This window comes from Culex quinquefasciatus, chromosome 2, assembly GCF_015732765.1.
Source record: "Culex quinquefasciatus strain JHB chromosome 2, VPISU_Cqui_1.0_pri_paternal, whole genome shotgun sequence".
NCBI lineage: Eukaryota > Metazoa > Arthropoda > Insecta > Diptera > Culicidae > Culex > Culex quinquefasciatus.
Window position 1 is genome coordinate 192,807,527 of NC_051862.1, and position 18,800 is coordinate 192,826,326.

The 18,800-nt window shown below is 36.9% G+C and overlaps 1 protein-coding gene across 7 annotated transcripts in view; it reads left to right on the top strand.

The window, feature by feature from the left end:
• LOC6031888 (1-phosphatidylinositol 4,5-bisphosphate phosphodiesterase classes I and II) overlaps positions 1–18,800 on the top strand; it is a 203,963-nt gene that overhangs the window by 140,979 nt on the left and 44,184 nt on the right. The gene's annotated exons all lie outside the window — the stretch shown is intronic.

The following is an 18,800-nucleotide window of genomic DNA, read 5'->3' on the forward strand; positions in this document are numbered from 1 at the left end:
CCCCACGTTGGTAGGGGGCGAATCACGACGGCATCAAGTCCAAAGTAAACAGCTCTCGCGTACGCCGGAATCGCCCACTCGAGAATCAACATTCCAAATTGCATTCCAAACGAGCGAATTCCGGCCCAACCATCAACAACCCTAAAGAGTGTAGTGATACACTTCAACAACAGCAACCAGCAAGTCATCCGTTGAAGAAGAAAAAAACGTAAATTGAAATCGAGACTGGTGTAATTTTCCGCGGAAATCCATTAGCGACAAAAAGTTATATTTTTGTGCTCATTTCAATCCCAGGGCTTGTTGTTTGGTGCCGAATTTTGAAGGACTTGTTGGTTTTTGGTGAGGGGGTGCGGGGTTTGTCTGGAACTGAACTTGGTGGGAACGCCACCCTGATGGTTTTCCGGTGCTGGTCTGAATGGGCTGGTAATTATTCAAAAGCAATCAACTGTTGGTTGTCCCTGATGGTGTCTGCCAAGTGCGTAGACGATGTCGTCTGTAAACGTAACAAATTTCAAATTCAAATGTCGTATTTAAGATTGGACAAAAATAAGGGAAAATTGTAAGGGGCAGTCACAATTTGAAAGGTATTATGCATGCAAAACAAGAGATAATATTTTTTTATTAATGGATGTCTTTTTTTTAAATAAGAAAACTGTCAAATAAACTTCTAACTATCTCTTCTCTATTTTATTCCAAAAATCTAAATTTTGTGTTGTTAAAATGAAAAAACTACAGCATTAAGTTTAGCTTTAAAAATTCCATAAATTTGGACTTTCCCCAACGTTATCTTCTAAATGGTTACCAACGAAGTGGAGAAAAGTTTTGTGCGCGCGCCCGATTGTATGCACCGGAAAACTTGAGTTTCTTGCGCTGAAAACGAAAGGATAAATAATTCATGAACGGTGGTTATCCAGTGAAAGGAGTTTCTTTCTCAGTCATTCGGTTTTTCCAGAGTGTGAATTTAAATAAAGTTGGTTTCGGAATTGGCAGTGTCGCACAACAGAAACGATTCGTGGCACAAATTCTCATTTTTTAGTTTGAATAGACAGCAAATCATGATTCTGGGCTGCCAGCCAATTTTGATTCAAACAAATTTAAGTAGGATGGTTGCTCATTCCAAAGCCCTTACCTTGACATTTCATAAAAGCAGTAACGTCTCTAAACTACCTTTAAAAAAATGCAAAAAATATATATTTTTGAAAAGGTTTACAAATTTCGAATACATTATACTTTAAAATTGTTCAATTAATAATTTGCATACAAAATTTTGACATCTACTTCAAAAAGTTATTCAGATGTCAAACCCTCAAGATATTTTTTTTGCTAAATACTAACAACAAACAAACAAGTCATCCTCATCAATTTGCCAGAATTTTGAAAGTTTGTGACATGACATAACAAATTTTCCTTTGAATACAATTTATTTAAATTTATTTATGAAAAATATTAGTTATTTATCATGTTTATTTTTATCGTGATTGTAATCTTTTTCTTAGGTTGTCATTCAAATTTCTAAAGTAAAATAAATTATTTATTTAAAATGTTTTCGTAAAACAAGACTAAAATTAATCTTTTAGAAAAACCAAAAATGTATGAGCAATTGTATAGAATTTTGCAAATAGACTATTCATTGTATTTTAGATTTGTATGAAACTTTGTCCATCTATGTCCTTAAAATCCATCTTGCATCATTTTTTTTTGTACAAGTCTCCATACAAATTTGGGGCTTTCCATAGAAAAGTGCTATGAAAACATTCGAAAATCTGTAAATATCTTGAAAAAAAGGTATTTGCTGATCGATTTGGTGTCTTCGGCAATGTTGTAGGTTTTGAGTGTCCTTAAAAAAATGTTCACGCTAAAAATAGGCGTTTTTTTATATTCGATGTTTTGACAAAATGTTTCCACTTCGATTATTTTTAGACAAAAAGTGCCAGTTGCTGTCATAGGCCTTTGGCCTTATGACTTTTAATTTTTTTTTTTTGAAAAGCATAAAAAATGCACACAAAAAAATTGAAAAAATATGATTTCAAAAAAAAATGACAATAACTTAAGTAAAATTTTAAAAAATTCCACCGTTTTAGATTAAATAAATTTTTGGGCAAAAAATTTCAACAAATTTGTATTTTTTTTTTAATTTTGAAATATAGTGTCCCTCGTTGTTTATACATATATGTTTAAAAAAAAGCTAACAAAATTCTCTAAAATTTGCTTATATGAACATTATTGATCCGACCTTTGGTTGCTTAGACATGGCCTAGCAAAGAATGAAAATTAACAAAAATGCTTGCTAAAATGAGTTTTTTTTTCTTTTTCAAGTTTATTTATCTACGAAATCGGCCAGTTTTGATAATCTTTATGTTTTTTTTTTGTATTTTTTTGATTTTGCTCAAACTTTTTGCCGGCCTTTCCTACCACCAAAGAAGCTATTTTGTGTCATTGGTTCACCCATACAAATCTCCATACAATTTTGGCAGCTGCTGGAATTTTTCGATTGATTTGGTGTCTTCGCAAAGTTGTACACAGCAAAAAATCCGATGGCAAAAAAGACACTTAATATTCCACACTGCATTTACAATTTTTGTAAACACAAAAAAAAGTAGCTACCGACGGGATTTAAACCCAGCACCAACATTAATTACTGGCGCCTTAGCTCGCTCGGCCATCAGACCGATGAAAAGTGAAAAGGATAAATGCATCTATGAGCTTGACATTTCGGTCAAATAGGCATCCCATAGAATTTCATAAATAATGCAAAAAAATTTTAACACCCATACCATTTACACGCAGCTGGATTAGGGGAGAGGGGGTAATATGCACCCCCTAAGGGAAAACTGTGATTTCTCTACCATTACAGCATAATTGTTGAAGAATTTTGTTCGATGTTCTAAAACAACTATTATTCTTCGTCATCCGTGTGAAAAAAGTCTTAACAACCCTCAAAACTGATCAAAAATATCAAATTTCTAAAAACTTTTTTGATGCATTTCAAACAATCATGCGGGCAATATGCACCGCAACATTGGAGCAAAATGCAACTGGGCAGAATGCTCAACAACATGGGGCAAAATGCACCCGGTAAAAGCAGTTTTCACTAGTCACTACTAGATGACACCGCTGTTTTACAAAGGAGCTTCACAGCGGTGCAACCCCGACCACGCTTTTTGCAGAAATTAAATTAAAAATGCATTTTTGATGTTTTTGGACTCATCTATCTACAGAACAACGAAGATTATGGCAAAAACTATATACCTCAACACCTCAATCAATAAATGCATTTTATATTGTCCAAAAATCACAATGAAAGTTCAATGAAAATTAGATCAAAACACAACTTTTTAAAGTTTTGCACAAAATTTAAGCTGTTTTTATACTACGATGTTCCATTTTTTCCAGCATGGTTTAGCAATGTTAAGCTTCCAATTTCTATGTTTTTTTTTCCGGAAAATTCTTCCAAATACCGAGAAAAGCAGGGGGTGCATTTTGCCCCGGGGGTGCATATTACCCCCTCTCCCCTACTTCTTTTTTTTTGCTATGTACACCCAACCGGCGGTCGCATGATTGTGATGCATGGTGGCATGAAAGTATATCAAATTCTGCATGAAATCTGTCCTCATGCATTTTTTGCGATATAGGGGTATGACATTTTTGCCCGTTACTGACAATTATCGACATAACCGACGGCTTTTTGGTTGTATTTCACAAAAAAAACCCTTATTAGGACGAGGATTGAACCACCAACTTCTTAATTATTGATCTGACACGCTACCACCGCGCCATGGACGCTTGATGAAATGAGAGTAAAGAGCATCACCATATTCTTCTCTTTGGAGTGTTGCTCGGGGACGGGCCAGCATTATATGTGTTGGTGAGAACTGCAGATCGCTGTAATGTGTACACGCGGGCAAAAATGATCTACGGGCTTGCTGCAAAAAATGTTATATATTGTGACATTTTCTGCAGCAAATCCACTGTTGCAAATTTTGAGCTTTATTTTTCCTTTGGGTATAGTTATTGATGACGACCGTTTTTATTGATTTTCTGTTTTAATTGATGACGACTATTCAGAAAAAATAGACACACGGAAAAAATGGTGATTTTTCAATTAACCTTTTTTTTGGCAAAAAATCAATTTCCCAATATCTTTTTTTATATTTTTTTATTCTTCATTTTTTTTAAGTTTTTGAGGACCAAACCCCGCATCTTTCTAGCCATTCAGAAGTATAGACCAACATTTTGCCGACGAATTATGATTTGAAAAAAAAAATGATATTTGTAAAAAAAAAATAATGCTTGTACTTACAATTGTTATACCTCATTTTTATGCAAAATCGAATCTGTAATTTATAAATTATTAAGCCCTTTGATTTCACATTTCAATTGGGTCAAATAAAATCTAAAACTACAAAAAATCAAGGAGTTGGAAAAAATTCTCACAAGTTAAAAAATAAATTGCAGTACAATTTCTAAATAGCTTCTTAAACTGTAAACTACTCAACCTTTCTTTCTATTTTTTAAAGCAATGTATAAGATGGAGTATTTAAATTTTCAAATACATAGGGGAACTATGCCCTTTTTCAGCCTTTTTCTATTATCGGCCTATCAGCACTTTGATAATGAATTACAGCCTTCATAAAGCTTTTTTGACTTTTCCAAATAAAAGTGAGCAAGCAACTCGCCTTTGTTGATACATCTGAAAATATTGATTTAATAGTAGAAAACGGCAAAAGTGATGAAAATTGGTCGAACGGCTTAGAGTGATTAAAATGGGTATATTTCCCCTAAGTCATAAGTCTACCTAGTTTGTCCGGTATTATTCACTGCCCATCATCGACTCTGCAACGAACGAGTGCCCCTATCGTTAGATTTATGACAACGGCTCTGTAATCAATCGTGCAAATCGCTCGTAAAACCAACCGACAGCACCCACAACGATCACTCACTCTATACTGACTCTCTCCCTTTCCTTACGACAAATAAATTGGCCATGTCAAACTTCAGCAAGTCTCCCGTTCCGTAACATATTATTCAGGCTGTTCTACCGAACAAGTCGAACTCCATATGCAAGTCAAGCTGCCATTCTTTGTGTGGTGGCCTAATATTGATTTTCCGGGCAAACAACAATGGGGCTCCTTAAGAAAGTCAGCCGGCGTAAAGTTGGCAACAAGAGCCGAAATAAAGAGCAACATCAACCAAACTCCCCCCACCCTCCGCTTCTCATCCGTGTGTTTATGTATTGGATAAATGTTTTATGAAATTCGATATTTATTACGCCCCAGATGAGATGAGAAGGAAAATAAGGGAAAAATCTCAAGTATAGAAGGATGCCCTAATCATTTCCCAGACATTTGAAACAGCTTAACAACTTGATACTTTCTCTGGCTGGTGGCACCTGAAAAAAATGAAGATTCATTTTACCTAAAATTACTGGGCATAAAATTATCCCCGATGTCAATCCATAAATTTTCACTGTGCACAATCAGCGCGAGTTCACCGATGTGGAAAATAAGAATCGCCCGCCTTTTCCGTGCTCTTTTCTTTCTCGGATTGCTACACCGTTGAAAGAGCTTTGAGAGCTTTTCATTTCCGCCACTGACCTCAAATAACGCCGTTCATTATTCGGAGGGTGGGGGGCAGGATTTTGCAGGATCTGGCTTGGCTTGCCACCTTTCGGAATTGACAGGGAATACGAAGGAAAAAAGCAGATGCCAAGGTCTTTGCAGGTTTGTGATCCTCTCCTGGTGTGACTTTCATCTTTGCTAAAACGGGTGTAAATCATACTATTTGACCACTTGATCTCTTTCATCTGGGTTTCACAGATAAGAAAACCTGTTTGAACCCTTAGGCGTTCATGTATTGCAATAATATATTGTTATTAACAAACTTGTAGTTTATTTGATTCGCTTGTTCCGCTTGATTTCGTAAAAAAAAACTTTGATAAATTCGCAAATTCTTGTTCACGTCCACTTGTCTCCAAATGACCAGCAAGAAGCAGCTTTTCCAGCCCAATGTAGACGTTGCAAAAGCCCTGCCAGCCCGCCTCCGAGAACTCGAGACGCCAACTCTCCGGAGGTGGCAAACAATTCGGCCAAAAAAGCATGACTTGTTTGATTTATATTTCCATTATTTATTTAAAAGCGCACACGAGCTGTGCCTCCACACAAGACGATTCAGAAAAAAAGAACAACAAAAAATGGGCCTGACACAATGCGAAAACGTTTGAAAATGTGAAAAATAAGGGACTTGTTTTCGGTGGCAGGATTTATGGGTGGGGTTTTGCTTTTCCGGAAATCCAAACAGAGAAAAAAAAGTATGCGTCGTAAAATCAAATGAGGAGATAAATATCTCAAACCATTACCGTGGGCCGAACACAAAACCAGAGACACATTTTGCGACACTTGAGTATTTTGCTTCTAACCAATTCTGATGGCACCTCGACGCCCGACCTTCCTTCCCGGTCGACGGTCGACAACTTGTTGACAGGGTAAATTATTCACAGCCTGTTTTTGAAAGCTTGGGAAATTGTTATCCTGAGCACAGTTTGTCATTCTTGGGGTGGTTTAGATATTTCTTTCAAATTTAATCCTGAAACATATATTTTTATTAATTTCCTTAATAAAATGTATTGTGTGAATGAATTTTCCTTAAAAAAATTATTTGTATTCTAAATTCTTAAGTCAAAAGTATTATACTAATAACTCATAAACCCATAATTATATTCTTTAAAATTTGTCACTACAACAAATTAAGGTTCTTCTGATCTGATTGATTTAGTAAAAAACAATTTTGAAAAACTTTATTCATTAATTTCATTACATTTTTTGTATGTTTTGTGTACAATTAATTCCAATTTCTCCAGGATATGATTTTTTTTTGGAAACGATCAAAAATCAACCGAAAATGAATTTGATTTTTTTTGTTCAAAATTTAATTTGGAATTAGAATGTAATTTTGTGCATGTTTGATTGAATTCACTGATTTCAAGTTTGAACCAAGGTTTTTATTTCTTAGTATTTCTTAACACCTAAACTACCATGCAAGCGAAAAAAGGCGAAGTCCAACTTCAAACAGCTGTATCTCGGCTCCCTGTGGACGGATTTTCAAAATTCAAGAAGCAAAAGATGCGGACAGATCTCTAGATTATTTTGCTTTTTGAAAAGTCAAAAACAGAGGCACTTACCTAAGTTATTCCCAAAACCAACCAGGTAACTTTTTTAGCCCTCTATTTTCTAGTTGTTTTGCATGTTGGATCGAATGTTGAATGACAATTTGTTTAAAATTTTATCATAATGCAAGTTACAGTACAATTATAATATCAATACCATATTGGACCGATCTGGACACATTGGGACCGGTTCCAGGTTCTCCGGTGAAACCCGGAATATCCTCAATTCCAGAGTATTTTCAAAAATTTTATTAGGGTGGCAATATGGGTATCAAAATTCAGCATTTTCAAAATCAAGCTCACTGATGACGCTGAAAACCATTTTGGACATATCTGGCCACTTTGGGACCGGTTCCAGGTTCTCCGGTGGAATCCGGAATATCCCCAATTCTACAGTATTTTCATGAATTTTATTAGAGTGGCAATATGGGTATCAAAATTCAGCATTTTCAAAATCAAGCTCATTGATGACGCTGAAAACCATTTGGACATATCTGGCCACTTTGGGACCGGTTCCAGGTTCTCCGGTGGAACCCGGAATATACCAACTACGGAGTATTTTCAAGAAATTTATTAGAGTGGCAATATGGGTATCAAAATTCAGCATTTTCAAAATAAAACTCATTGATGACGCTAAAACCATTTTGGATACTTCTGGCCATTTTGGGACCGATTCCAGGTTCTCCGGTGGAATCCGGAATATCCCCAATTCTACAGTATTTTCATGAATTTTATTAGAGTGGCAATATGGGTATCAAAATTCAGCATTTTCAAAATAAAACTCATTGATGACGCTGAAAACCATTTTGAACATATCTGGCCATTTCGGGACCGGTTCCAGGTTTTCCGGTGGAACCCGGAATATCCCCAATTACAGAGCAATTTCAAGAATTTTATTAGAGTGGCAATATGGGTATCAAAATTCAGCATTTTCAAAATCAAGCTCACTGATGACGCTGAAAACCATTTTGGACATATCTGGCCACTTTGGGACCGGTTCCAGGTTCTCCGGTGGAACCCGGAATATACCAACTACGGAGTATTTTCAAGAAATTTATTAGAGTGGCAATATGGGTATCAAAATTCAGCATTTTCAAAATAAAACTCATTGATGACGCTAAAACCATTTTGGATACTTCTGGCCATTTTGGGACCGATTCCAGGTTCTCCGGTGGAATCCGGAATATCCCCAATTCTACAGTATTTTCATGAATTTTATTAGAGTGGCAATATGGGTATCAAAATTCAGCATTTTCAAAATAAAACTCATTGATGACGCTGAAAACCATTTTGAACATATCTGGCCATTTCGGGACCGGTTCCAGGTTTTCCGGTGGAACCCGGAATATCCCCAATTACAGAGCAATTTCAAGAATTTTATTAGAGTGGCAATATGGGTATCAAAATTTAGCATTTTCAAAATCAAGCTCACTGATGACGCTGAAAACCATTTTGGACATATCTGGCCACTTTGGGACCGGTTCCAGATTCTCCGGTGGAACCCGGAATATCCCCAATTCAGAGTATTTTCAAGAATTTTATTGGAGTGGCAATATGGGTATCAAAATTCAGCATTTCCAAAATCAAGCTCACTGATGACGCTGAAAACCATTTTGGACATATCTGGCCACTTTGGGACCGGTTCCAGATTCTCCGTGGAACCCGGAATATCCCCAATTCTACAGTATTTTCAAGAATTTTATCAGAGTGGCAATATGGGTGTCAAAATTCAGCATTTTCAAAATCAAGCTCATTGATGACGCAAAAAACTATTTTGAACATATCTGGCCACTTTGGAACCGGTTCCAGGTTCTCCGGTGGAACTACGGAGTATTTTCAAGAAATTTATTAGAGTGGCAATATGGGTATCAAAATTCAGCATTTTCAAAATAAAACTCATTGATGACGCTAATACCCATTTTGGACATATCTGGCCATTTGGGACCGGTTCCAGGTTTTCCGTGAAACCCGGAATATCCCCAATTACAGAGCAATTTCAAGAATTTTATTGGAGTGGCAATACGCATAACAAAATTTAGCATTTTCAAAATCATTCCAAAAAAATAATTTGAGTGTCAACAAAAAACTTTATTTTGAAAATGCTGAATTTTGATACCCATATTGCCATCTAGGAAAAGCTCCGTAATTGGGGTTGTTCCGGGTTCCACTGGAGAACCTGGAACCGGTCCCAAAGTGGCCAGATATGTCCAAAATAGTTTTAGTTTTTATTTTAATCAATGAGCTTGATTTGGAAATGCTGAATTTTGATACCAATATTGCCAATCCAATAAAATTCTTGAAAATACTCTGGCATTGGGGTATTCCGGGTTCTACTGGAGAACCTGGAACCGGTCCCAAAGTGGCCAGATATGTCCAAAATGGTCTTTAGCGTCATCAATAAATGCTGAATTTGGATACCCATAATGCTCCCCAATAAATTTCTTGAAAATACTCCGTAGTTGGGATATTCCGGGTTTCACCGGAGAACCTGGAACCGATCCCAAAATGACCAGATATGTCCAAATGGTTTTCAGCGTCATCAATGAGCTTGATTTTGAAAATGCTGAATTTTGATACCCATATTGCCACTCTAATAAAATTCTTGAAAATACTCTGGATTGGGGATATTCCGGGTTTCACCGGAGAACCTGGAACCGGTCCTAAAGTGGCCAGATATGTCCAAAATGGTTTTCAGCGTCATCAGTGAGCTTGATTTTGAAAATGCTGAATTTTGATACCCATATTGCCATTCTAATAAAATTCTTGAAAATACTCTGGAATTGGGGATATTCCGGGTTCCACCGGAGAACCTGGAACCGGTCCCTAAGTGGCCAGATATGTCCAAAATGGTTTTCAGCGTCATCAGTGAGCTTGATTTTGAAAATGCTGAATTTTGATACCCATATTGCCATTCTAATAAAATTCTTGAAAATACTCTGGAATTGGGGATATTCCGGGTTTCACCGGAGAACCTGGAACCGGTCCTAAAGTGGCCAGATATGTCCAAAATGGTTTTCAGCGTCATCAATGAGCTTGATTTTGAAAATGCTGAATTTTGATACCCATATTGCCACTCTAATAAAATTCTTGAAAATACTCTGGAATTGGAGATATTCCGGGTTTCACCGGAGAACCTGGAATCGGTCCCAAAGTGGCCAGATATGTCCAAAATGGTTTTCAGCGTCATCAGTGAGCTTGATTTTGAAAATGCTGAATTTGATACCCATATTGCCACTCTAATAAAATTCTTGAAAATACTCTGGAATTGGGGATATTCCGGATTCCACCGGAGAACCTGGAACCGGTCCCTAAGTGGCCAGATATGTCCAAAATGGTTTTCAGCGTCATCAGTGAGCTTGATTTTGAAAATGCTGAATTTTGATACCCATATTGCCATTCTAATAAAATTCTTGAAAATACTCTGGAATTGGGGATATTCCGGGTTTCACCGAGAACCTGGAACCGGTCCTAAAGTGGCCAGATATGTCCAAAATGGTTTTCAGCGTCATCAGTGAGCTTGATTTTGAAAATGCTGAATTTTGATACCCATATTGCCACTCTAATAAAATTCTTGAAAATACTCTGGAATTGGAGATATTCCGGGTTTCACCGGAGAACCTGGAATCGGTCCCAAAGTGGCCAGATATGTCCAAAATGGTTTTCAGCGTCATCAGTGAGCTTGATTTTGAAAATGCTGAATTTTGATACCCATATTGCCACTCTAATAAAATTCTTGAAAATACTCTGGAATTGGGGATATTCCGGGTTCCACCGAGAACCTGGAACCGGTCCCTAAGTGGCCAGATATGTCCAAAATGGTTTTCAGCGTCATCAGTGAGCTTGATTTTGAAAATGTTGAATTTTGATACCCATATTGCCATTCTAATAAAATTCTTGAAAATACTCTGGAATTAGGGATATTCCGGGTTTCACCGGAGAACCTGGAACCGGTCCCAATGTGGCCAGATCGGTCCAATATGGTATTGGGTATTATAATTGTACTGTAACTTGCATTATGATAAAATTTTAAACAAATTGTCATTCAACATTCGATCCAACATGCAAAACAACTAGAAAATAGAAGGCTAAAAAAGTTACCTGGTTGGTTTTGGAATAATTTAGGGTAAGTGCCTCTGTTTTTGACTTTTCAAAAGCAAAATAATCTAGAGATCTGTCCGCATCTTTTGCTTCTTGAATTTTGAAAATCCGTCCACAGGGAGCCGAGATACAGCTGTTTGAAGTTGGACTTCGCCTTTTTTCGCTAGCTTGGTAGTTCGCGGGATAATATTGAGGATGGTAGTTTAAGTGTTAAGAAAATGTATTTTTCTTCTAATTTTTTAGATAGGTGTCCATCCTTGTCCACCTCTAAAAAAATATTTGAAATGCAGCAAAAACTTTTAACAATTTTCTTTTTTGGACATATATATTTTATACGTCAGTATTCTATTTAATTTAAGAAAAAATCAATAATCAGGTTTTGATAATTTGAGCCTCTCGATCTCATGCAAAATTACGAGAAATGAGATAGCAAATATTGTATGCAAATGGTGATAAAGTTTTCAAATCTATGATTGAGTTTTAGTTTTAAATATTTGGGCTTTAGAATGGGCTGAACTGTACGTTTAAAAAGTTCGCCACGTACTTCGAGATTTCAACTAATCAGAAATTAGGTCGAATTTAGGAACATTGAAGGTACAAATCCTCTGAGCAGCCTCAAACAGGGGCAAAGAATATTTTAGTTTTTCGGGCTGATACAGTGACAAGCTTTAGAATTTAAAAATCTTCATATACATGTATTATTTACTGGAGCACTTTGCTTATTCGTCCCAAAATAGGGGCATCTACCCTTAATAGTTATTTTATCATTTTATTTTTATCAAGAACAAACTTCAATTCTTTTTAATCTGTTTGAAATAAAACACAATAATGATTTCTATGTTTAAATAGAATCGTAGCTGCTCCACATTTAAGATGATTGTAAGTTTTATAAATTCCTGTTGTATGAAGCATCACCCTAATGATGTCTGCCTGTAATAAAACGATCCACAGGACATCTAGCCTTGGTGTATGTGTTTATGGTTTGCATCAGAACAGGAAAAAACAGAATGAAAAAAAGCGGACGGATCTTTTCAGAACAACGTGTTTGGTTCATCTTCTCTCCAATGGAGGCCTTCCCCCAGTGCAATACTGTAGTTGTTGTTGGGATGGGCTGGTCTGTAAGGAGACCCAGACCACAAACGTGCGGTTCCTTCCATCGGAGCCTTCTAGCCATTGCAAAAGGAAATGGAAACAGTTTTGCCCCCACCCCAACGAGTGCTTTGGGAAAAACGAGCCACGAAAATTGTCATCAACATTTCTGGTTTCCCGAGGTGAGCTTTTAAGGCACCTGCCTTTCAGACAAACAAGTTTTGCCAGCCCCAGTGCTGGGTGGATAAACAACACCGATGTGGGGCTGACTTTGGGAACCACAGTGCACGTAACAGTGAAACCACCAACCGGTGAAAGGTTTTTGGTTTGAGCAAACATATGGCGGTTGGGTGGCATTTTCTTGCCTATTTGGTCAGAAATGTGAACAGGATATTGGAGAATAAGAGAGTAATGTTTTTGCGCAGGTTTGATTAGGGTTTTCCAACAAGATATTTTTAATTTATGTGAATTAGAAGCAAATATCTAAATATAAATCAAAGAATGCTTCAACACACTGTTTGACATTACGAAGAAAATTCTCCAAGTAAAGATTCCTTCCTCGAATCAATTTCCCATCTTCATTTCAGCAAATCAACATATAGACCCAATCAATCATACCAACAATGTAACTATTTTCCTCCATCGGAAGTTGAGTAGCTCAGAAGAAGTAATTTGATTTCACCGGAAACTTTGAGTCCGGGTCATCGGCTTCCCTTGCCCAACACTGAATTCCTCTCCCCGGCATCTGTCTTGGGAAATCCTTCAACGTTTCGCAAAACGTTTCGCATCTCACCCTCCGCATACATTGCAATCGATTTCGCATCGATTCCCCACTGGACTGGCCATTTCCCACACACCCACACAGAGACATTCTTCCGGGAACGAGCTGAAGTGAAATCGTTAGTGATGCCATTGGCCGCATCACTTCATAATGCTATTTGCATAATCCATCAGAGAACCATTTTCTTCCGCATGCTGGCATGCTAGCTGGTTGGTCTTCTAGTTGGTCGGACCTTGTTAGCAGTAGTAGTTCCAAAAGGAATGTAGAGATAGAATAGTACATCGACCGCGGCACTCCGACACGAGTTTCTTTCTTCCAAGAAGGAGCTACCATCAAATGGCGTGTCAAAACATTGAACCGGTAAGACTAGGCGGCTGTGTGATTCTCTGGAATATAGACAAGCTTAACTTTTTTCTATTTTTCGTGTTTTTTCAAAAAAAAAACACAAATAGATAATTTTCCTTACTTTAACCAATTTTTTTTTTATTTTTAAAATATATATTTCAACCAATCAGAAGGTAGGTCAAAAATAGGCACATTAAAAGTTGGGTTCTAGGAGCAATAGACCCAGAGTCGGGAAAATAAATGTTTTAGTTATTCAGGCTTATACAGCGGTATAAGATACTTTTATCAAGTACGAGCCTTAGCATTAAAAAGCCAACTTTTTCATGTAATATAAGCTAGACTGCCTATAGCAGCCTTTAAGAAGAACAATCCCTACATGGTATGTAGACTTGTATGGAAAAAAAACTAATGATGCAAAATTGGTTCCTTTGAAAAAAAAAATCATCCAAATAAAATAATTTGAATTAAAAATTACGATTTTTTTTCGAACATGTAGAGAACTTTTTAGTATTTCAATTCGCAAATTTTAGTTTTTAGTTTCTAGGCTTATACAAGCTGCCACACAATTTTGGCAGCTATCCATACAAAAATGCTATGAAAATTTTCAAAAAATATTCAACTATTCAAAATTAGAATGTTTACTACAAATTAAAATAAAAGAAAAATATAAAAAAAATTGGCCATGTTTTCAACATTTTAATAAAGAAGTGCTTTAAAATGTATTATACACCTGTCCAGTTTTTTTGCAATCATATGTTTCCAAAATTTCTAAATATTGTCGGATTTTTTTTTTTGCGGAAAAAAAAATGTTTTTGCAGTGCTTAAGTTCAAAATATTTTTAAACAAGAACAAATAAGCTAAATATGATTATCAATGCAGAAATGGGCGTTTTAGATTGTTTTGAGTTGATTAGACTTCTGAGCAGTTCTCTACGAAATCGGTCTTTTTTCTTTAATTTAAACTTTTGTATTTTTAATCCGGCTGAAACTTTTTTGGTGCCTTTGGTATGCCAAAAGAAGTAATTTTGCATCATTAGTTCATTCATATAATTTCCCATGCAAATTTGGCAGCAGTCCATTTAAAAACGATATGTGAAAATTAAAAAATCTGTATCTTTTGAAGGAATTTTTTGACCGATTTGGTGTCTTCGGCAAAGTTGTAGGTATGGATATGGACTACACAGAAAAAAAATGATACACGGTAAAAAAAATTTTGTGATTTTTAATTTCAATTTTTGTCTTTAAAACTTGATTTCGCTTTGCTAGGAGACGGTGATATTAGCGGATTGCAGACTGGATTTTGCCATGTTATGTGGTGATTGTCTAAGCCCAAGTTGCCTAGGAATTGATAATTGGGAATAAAACCAACTCCACCTAAACCAGATTCTCACCACCATGACAGCCGTCCATTGCCGACCGCTCCCATCTCTACCGCGCACCAGGGACAAGGAAAGGGATTTGGAAGACGGGAAGTGTTGATGCTCAACTTTTTTAAGGGGACAAGGGAAAATCTCCACGGTGTCCCCAAGTTAGTTTCGCTTGGAGTTGGACGGTTTTTGGGAAGGTATAAGGTCTAGGATACGCTCTAAGCAAGCGTTGCGACCATTGGCATAGTGTGTTTAAGGATTATAGTTTTATTCTCAAGGCAAGCATTCGGATGCTACTGTAAAGACAATTCCCGTTTAATTAATTTGGGTTTTAATTATTACTATTACACGGCAATATCTCAGCAACTAATGGTCGTATAAATGAAGTTCAAAAGAGCAAAATAAAAAAAAAATTCCCAGCTTTTCAGAAATCTTTTTTTCAAATGTGGGCAAACATGGACACTTATTTAAAAAAATAAAAACCAAGACTATTTTCAAAAAAGTTACCTAAAATGCTTATACAGTCGACTCTCTGGCTGTCGATCTTCTCGATATCAATAATTTTCCATCTATCGATGAATTCTTCAGTCACTTCAATCTACATACTTCAATTATCTTCATTCCTCGATATTTTCCCTTGCTTGAAGGATCTCTTCCTCGACGGTCCCTTGGATTCTGTTTGCTTTAAAAATCTCTTCCGGTTGACAATAATTTCACTTTCTCATGGCTTGCATAGACATTTTTCTTGGCGAAACGAAGCCTTGAAGGGTGATTGACATTGGTTTGTTTTTGTTTGATGGACGTTGCCATGATTCTCTCCCATAGCTGGGTATCAAGAAAATTTTTTTTTCAATCGAGTCTTCATTTTGCATCGTTCTGTAAACTGATGATTCTCTTCCTCGACGGCCCCTTGGATATTGACAACCAGAGAGTCGACTGTAACTTGAAAACGGTGCACTTTATCAAAAAATCACTAAAGTACCTTTTGATTTCAAATTCGATCGAAAAATGAAGTTGAAAATTTTTTGCGCCCAATATTTCTATTTTTTGAAAAAATCTGTATTGATTCAAAAAATCATAACTCGGTCAAAGATTTTTTGCCCATTCTGGAAATTTCTGAAAAGTTGGCATTTGATGTCCTCTAAACCATATAAAAAAAATAAAAATAGCGTTTTTTTTGCAAATCAAGTTTTAGGGCCAAAAAGTGAAATTCAAAATCACCATTTTTTTACCGTGTATGATTTTTTTCAGTGCAGTCCATATCTAAAACTACAACTTTGCCGAAGACAGCAAATCGATCAAAAATTCCTTCAAAAGATACAGATTTTTGAATTTTCACACATCATTTTTGTATGGACAGCGGCCAAATTTGTATGAAAAATTATATGGACAAACTAATGATGCAAAATGGCTTCTTTGGGCATACCGAACGCACCAAAAAAGTTTCAGCCGGATTAAAAACAATAGAAAAAAAATCGAATGACCGAAATCTCAGAAAATTGCTCATTAGTGAGATTTATCTAATTTTAAAAATACCGCTTGTATTTTTTTTGGTTTGTCAGTTGAGTTCTAGAATTTCCCCGGGATGCCGGTGGGTTAAAATTTCCGACTTTTTCTCGTTTTTCATGTTTTTTTTCCTGAGGTGGCTGTTGGTAACAAATATTGTCATAATTTTCAAATAAAAAAAATGATCGAAAAGTATATTTTCAACTTTTGAAATGGTGCACCTTTTTTGAACCATAGTCTCTTCAGGTTAGATTTTCTAAAAAAAATCTATTGTGTGATTTTAAAAAAAGTGCCCAGGAGTGCCCACTTTTGAAAAAAAAAATTTCAAAGAGCTGTGAAAATTTGAGAAAATGTTCCTAAGCATAATTGAAGACCAGACTCACACATAAAAAAAACAATAATGTTGTAGTTTGCTAGTTCTTCATTTTTTTTCAATTCCAAACTCTTTTGTCCCAATAATTTTTTTATCGATTTTCCAGACAATCCGTCAGCACCGTCTTTGGCTTTTCGCTGCGCTAGATATTCATGAAAATTTCTGCCCGTCATGGATAGAAATTGATGCCAGCAGCCGCCGGGGTCTAGTATAGGGATTTGGCATTATGTTTTTTTTTTCCTGCTCACAAAGTGCACCCAAGCAGAAGCGAAGGTGGCACACAAAAAAACGCACGAAACAGCACGGCATTAATATGCAAAGTCACGCTAAACGAGCAGCAAAAGGGCTAAGTAGCTACTTTTCCACATAACCAAGTTTCATGCGGGACACTGATGTAGCAGTTCCCATATCATCCTGGCTGACTTTTTTTAAGGAGTTGCAAATTATTACGGTACAATGGTTCCATTTAGACAAAGGTGCCTGCAATCTAGATTTCTCAGTTATATTTTTTTATTTTTTCATGTAAAGTTAAAGTGTTCAAAAGAAAACAATCCAATTTATTTCGAGGACATCCCAGATTAATATACAAAACAATTCTGCATCACCCCCAACTGTCTGTTTGAAGCTTAACGAAACGCTCTCATTTATTAGAAATGAAATGAGAAAATATGAAAAATACCTCTTCAACGGACCCATGAACAAGCATCGCGCCATGCCTTCAGTTCACAGTCAATTTAAAGCCAAGTGCTACAATAACACACATTCCATCGGGAAGAAGTTCTCCCAGCAGCTCGAGCTGTCATATGAGCTGCTCGTCAGCTTAAAAAGCTGCCAAGGACCGCCTTCCTCACTTCCTGAGAAATTCAATTATCCTCGATTTCAAGTGTGTTGTGCTACTTTCATTTCCGCTTAAAATAAATTGTTCCTTTTTCCGGCCCGGACCTTCGCCGGGGGAGCGAAGTTTCCACCATGGGAACCTTGGGAATGCTCGGTATTTGTTTTTACACTCTGGCTTTAGAACCTTGAGATAACTTCTTGGCAGCTTGAGTAAATCCTTAACATCATTATCGCATGGCATCGATTTTCTTTAAACAGCCAGACGTGCAATTTTATTCTGATTTTTATAAATCTAAAAAAATCAATTTAGTTCAAAATTGCTCGGATTCATTAAACACAGTTCAACAGATTTACAAATTTTGCGAGCATCTGGCATCAAATTGCAATTTTTTATAACGCACAGTGCAATTTCCATTCCCAATTTTTGAATGGAAATTTATGATAAATCTTCCATCACTGTCAGACAAAAAGTATGCAGTTTCAAGCTTTGGTTGGAAGAAGCAAGAATACCAAGAAACTTTTGCTCTCCAAACACTTTAACCAGCAGAGCCAACACCAGTGTCTGTCCAAGACCGAAAGAAGTTCTAAAACTTCCTTCTAGCGCTCCCGAGCAGGAAATGTGTGTATTTCCGGCTCTGTAACCACCATCAGTGAAACCAGCTGCTGCAGTGCGCAAGAAGAACTATTAATAACTTCCAACAACGACACGTGAACGTGAAATTTTGAGTGGGTGGGGTAGGGGGCTGATGGACCAGATTCTCTACCGAGTTGGGGAAAACGGAGTCAGTCAGCTGTAAAATTGATAACATTACGAACTTGGACGGGGAGAAGAGTGGCAGCACCAAAGCCGGGATTGTCGAAGGATTTCTTTGATGTCAGCTCGCAGGGTACCCCCCCCCCCTGAGAACTCTTGGAGAACTTGTGGAATGGATTCCATTTGTCGTTGCACAGATTCATTTATCTTCCCTTCTTTCTGACTGGCTGGTGCCATCGCTTGATTCGAAGAGTAATGTCTATTAGCACAAGCGACACACAGACACCTGCCACGCAAGCTGACTCCATCCGGGCCTGAACTGTTCATTTGTTGCGGAAGTGGTTACAAAGTGAAGCACTCAGAACTTTGCACTCGACCAGCAAGGGGGTGCGAAATGGCACAGAGTGCATTTTCTCCGAGGAAAGTTTTTGCTTTGAACAAGACCACCCCCCGGTGATTACTTACCGGTTGGGAAATTGATATTCAAAG